General features: G+C 38.5%; 2 long non-coding RNA genes across 2 annotated transcripts; one reads left to right on the forward strand and one right to left on the reverse strand.

Annotated features, from left to right (window-relative positions):
- The first annotated feature begins 1,260 nt into the window (after positions 1-1,260).
- LOC144011386 (uncharacterized) lies at positions 1,261-4,277 on the forward strand. The gene is made up of 3 exons (XR_013281706.1): positions 1,261-1,672; positions 2,033-2,119; positions 2,201-4,277. It is a non-coding gene; the product is annotated as an uncharacterized LOC144011386 (long non-coding RNA).
- Positions 2,196-4,277, reverse strand: LOC144011385 (uncharacterized). Its single transcript, XR_013281705.1, has 3 exons — positions 3,979-4,277; positions 3,308-3,538; positions 2,196-3,036 (listed from the first exon to the last, which is right to left on the reverse strand). It is a non-coding gene; the product is annotated as an uncharacterized LOC144011385 (long non-coding RNA).
- Positions 4,278-4,998: the final 721 nt, after the last annotated feature.

The following is a 4,998-nucleotide window of genomic DNA, read 5'->3' on the forward strand; positions in this document are numbered from 1 at the left end:
CATCCGGATGCCAAAATAAACTAAATACAGCAAAAGATTTGAGTGCACAGCGTTTGGTTTAGATTTGACAGCCATAATCAGCAATTGTGTACATTTGAGCTGAATGTGTCAAAATCTTAAAAATTAACAGGTGCCCAAGCAATTTCATGCTAGAATCATCATCCGGATGCCAAAATAAACTAAATACAGCAAAAGATTTGAGTGCACAACGTTTGGTTTAGATTTGACAGCCATAATCAGCAATTGTGTACATTTGAGCTGAATGTGTCAAAATCTTAAAAATTAACAGGTGCCCAAGCAATTTCATGCTAGAATCATCATCCGGATGCCAAAATAAACTAAATACAGCAAAAGATTTGAGTGCACAACGTTTGGTTTAGGTTTGACAGCCATAATCACCTTTTTATTGCTTTAAATGCGTTTTTAGCGCATGATTGTACATTTGAGCTGAATGTGTCAAAATCTTAAAAATTAACAGGTGCTCAAGCAATTTCATGCTAGAATCATCATCCGGATGCCAAAATAAACTAAATACAGCAAAAGATTTGAGTGCACAACGTTTGGTTTAGATTTGACAGCCATAATCAGCAATTGTGTACATTTGAGCTGAATGTGTAAAAATCTTAAAAATTAACAGGTGCCCAAGCAAATTCATGCTAGAATCATCATCCGGATGCCAAAATAAACTAAATACAGCAAAAGATTTGATTGCACAACGTTTGGTTTAGGTTTGACAGCCATAATCACCTTTTTATTGCTTTAAATGCGTTTCTAGCGCATGATTGTACATTTGAGCTGAATGTGTCAAAATCTTAAAAATTAACAGGTGCCCAAGCAATTTCATGCTAGAATCATCATCCGGATGCCAAAATAAACTAAATACAGCAAAAGATTTGAGTGCACAACGTTTGGTTTAGATTTGACAGCCATAATCAGCAATTGTGTACATTTGAGCTGAATGTGTCAAAATCTTAAAAATTAACAGGTGCCCAAGCAATTTCATGCTAGAATCATCATCCGGATGCCAAAATAAACTAAATACAGCAAAAGATTTGAGTGCACAACGTTTGGTTTAGATTTGACAGCCATAATCAGCAATTGTGTACATTTGAGCTGAATGTGTCAAAATCTTAAAAATTAACAGGTGCCCAAGCAATTTCATGCTAGAATCATCATCCGGATGCCAAAATAAACTAAATACAGCAAAAGATTTGAGTGCACAACGTTTGGTTTAGATTTGACAGCCATAATCAGCAATAGGTCGCTTGCACATCGTAATGCATCATGGGAGTTTTTCCTTCGGGCGCCATATTGGGTGTCCGCCGGTTCACAAGGTACACTCGCGAGTTACACGGTAGAGCTTATCAACCTGATGTAATTTTCGCAGTATTTTCACGATTTACCGGAAGATCAAAAACAACGATACAGGCAGAAGGTGTCTCTGTGTGGCGGGATTGATCCTAATTACGTCCTGACCAAGGGTGATTTTTTTTTTGACGGAGAAAGCTTGCTGGCCAAATTTGACATCTCTGGACATCTTTCCCTACCTCGTGTTGACAACATGCTCCATAACACGCCAACAAATCCCTGGAGGCTTACAATTATTTTGTAAGCGGGTGGATACAGAGTGTAAACTTTAACATCGCATCAGAAGAAACGGTTGCTGTTGCACGTAAGTAAACCACATGGTGTTGGTAATTCTGCACACAAAAATGTTGATTTGTTCTCAGGCTTCCTGTTATCATTGTGTTTACATGCACAGCTAGGTTTACCTGATGTGGTTTTTCTAACAATTTTATAACAGGCAAATATGGCAGAGCATATAAGAATAAAAAGTAACTATGCACAGCCTCCCCGTGGCTTAATTAAATGCTACCCTTTCACTAGTTACATGTTAATCAACTTATTCTAAATGGTTAAGGTTAACCACTCTCAGAGGACGTATTTTTAGTTTCAGTTTCCAGTACAATAAAACGTGTTCATGGTAACTACTGAGCATACTGACAGCTTTTCTTATGATCTCACGGTTAAGGAGGCTGTCACAACACCCAATTTCTGTCTGGTGCCAGATGGCAACAATTCCCATCACTTGTCACGACAACACCAATAGTATTACCAGGTATGTATGGCTTTACTTTTTGTAGTTTCTTATTTAATTCTATGTTTCATATTTTCATTACAATGTTTGTAATATTTTCAGATTCAGGCACAGATGAGTTTAACTGGACGGACTTCTGCGACTTTGTGGTGTGGACAAAGTGTGATTGAGCGAGTCCACCCAGATCGCTCGTTTTGGCCAGTTGGAAAAGCCAGTTTTTTTTCCCCAAAATCCCCTCCTTACCTGAACTGCTCGGGAGAGCATTTACTAGATCAGCAGTGGACTTCCAGTGTTCCTGCTCAGCCGCTGTCACCTACCACTTGCTCATGTACTTCAAAGATGCGGAATAAAGTAGTTTTTTGTGCTGCAGCAGATTGTAAAATCAAATGATATCACTTGAAGTGTGCCAATCTAGACTGCCAAAAGGACAGTGGTTTTGTGACAAGTGTGAAACAAGGATTATTGGGAAAACTGAAACACAGTACTGGTACTTGTCTTACATTAAACAAATTTAAAAGAGAGCAACTTTTTCCTCTGTACATAGCATAATGAAAGTCATTGCGTACCCCATCAACATTACATCATACCGTCATCTCAGGATGGTAGGCACCTGTGCTAAAATAAACTACATTAATTAACAGTTCAATTTTTAACCCTGAAATTACTACATCTAATCATTATTCACTTCATTTTTTGTGATTTTAGAAATAATAGAGATTTATGCCATTACTTTAAGAGGGACCATATTGCACATTGAGTCAAATCCTGTCATTTGTATTATGTATAGCTTTGTAAACAAACCCAACAATAGAATTTGTATAAACGCTGCCTTTATTAGCGCCAAACAAACAGTCGCATGTTGTCCTCCTCCAATGCTTTGATGCTCGCCTTCGTTTCCATCATGTCATTGGCAATCAAGTCGGTGTGGCATGAGATCCCTAAAGAAAAAAATAAATAAAAAATCACAAAAAAATACGGTACCAGTAATAGGTTTAATATAGTAAAGTAGTATAGTTTTTTTGTCAGTGTAAAAGAAATGTACACATTTTGTTGCATTTTTTAATGTATGAACATTGCTACAGGCAAATACTTATTTCTATAAACACTTCCAAATGTCTCTAAAATATAAGGTGCGTGTACACACACAAACAAACACATACATTCACTCATGCATACAATATATTATGTAATGAATTCTGAGTGGCATACCAGAGTCAATGATGTCAGCAGTACTTGAGGGTACAGGTTAGTGGAGCCATCTGGCTGCATAACTGCAACAATCTCTGCCACTTCGAGTCGTCTTTTCTTTGCTTGTCTCTCCTGTGCACGTTCATATCTTGGCACCGACTGGGCTGAGACATAGATGTTGTAACTTGGGACCCAACTTTAATGTTGGAGCCCAGTCGGGATGATTGGACAGAAAAACGGGCGCAGGGCGACCTGTTAAAATAAACAAATATATAAACAAATAAAATATGGAAAGACTGGTTATTTTACCGCAGTAGGGTGGCCGTGAATAAGTTCTTTAGCATGATGTGTAGGCTACCGGGGGTCTGTTTTCTTGCATCACCCCCGGGGGTCTGTTTTCTTGCATCAGCCCCTTCTGTCTCTTTTTTTTCCAAGTTTACATTTTGCCACCAAAAAACATGTTATCGGCATTAAAAGCCCAAGACTAATCAATCCAATTTCAGCAGTAAACACTTTGCACTGGCACTACTTGGGTGAAAATGTTCGATGTTAGCTTTCGGCTAACGTCCGCTAGCCAGCTTGTACTACCGAACTTGCTTGCTCATGAATCCAAAACATAAGCAACTTGCCCATATATGGGCGGTCGAAACGTTATTAATCCTCATGCATTAAATAAAGGTAAACAAGCTTACCGCTCACAAAGTGATCGCTGCACACACGAGCCCAAAGTAACGACTTCCCCCCGGAGTCCGCACTCCTCTGTCTCCAGGCCCTGGTTCCTAATTATTTTCGGAATTCGGAAAAAAGACCGACCATTTTCCCCCTTGGCTTTGTTCGAACAGCCAACGATGCAGCAACAATGTACCATTTTAAACGCAGAAAACAAACGTGATAGATACGTGTTAGACCGAATCGCTACGTAAATGGAGGCCACCCAGCATGGCGACTACGAGAAATCCGAGGCGGAAGTGACGACATGTGCAAGCGACCTATTGTGTACATTTGAGCTGAATGTGTCAAAATCTTAAAAATTAACAGGTGCCCAAGCAATTTCATGCTAGAATCATCATCCGGATGCCAAAATAAACTAAATACAGCAAAAGATTTGAGTGCACAACGTTTGGTTTAGGTTTGACAGCCATAATCACCTTTTTATTGCTTTAAATGCGTTTTTAGCGCATGATTGTACATTTGAGCTGAATGTGTCAAAATCTTAAAAATTAACAGGTGCCCAAGCAATTTCATGCTAGAATCATCATCCGGATGCCAAAATAAACTAAATACAGCAAAAGATTTGAGTGCACAACGTTTGGTTTAGATTTGACAGCCATAATCAGCAATTGTGTACATTTGAGCTGAATGTGTAAAAATCTTAAAAATTAACAGGTGCCCAAGCAAATTCATGCTAGAATCATCATCCGGATGCCAAAATAAACTAAATACAGCAAAAGATTGAGTGCACAACGTTTGGTTTAGGTTTGACAGCCATAATCACCTTTTTATTGCTTTAAATGCGTTTTTAGCGCATGATTGTACATTTGAGCTGAATGTGTCAAAATCTTAAAAATTAACAGGTGCCCAAGCAATTTCATGCTAGAATCATCATCCGGATGCCAAAATAAACTAAATACAGCAAAAGATTTGAGTGCACAACGTTTGGTTTAGATTTGACAGCCATAATCAGCAATTGTGTACATTTGAGCTGAATGTGT

This window comes from Festucalex cinctus, unplaced genomic scaffold (genome assembly GCF_051991245.1).
Source record: "Festucalex cinctus isolate MCC-2025b unplaced genomic scaffold, RoL_Fcin_1.0 HiC_scaffold_100, whole genome shotgun sequence".
Classification (NCBI taxonomy): Eukaryota; Metazoa; Chordata; class Actinopteri; order Syngnathiformes; family Syngnathidae; genus Festucalex; species Festucalex cinctus.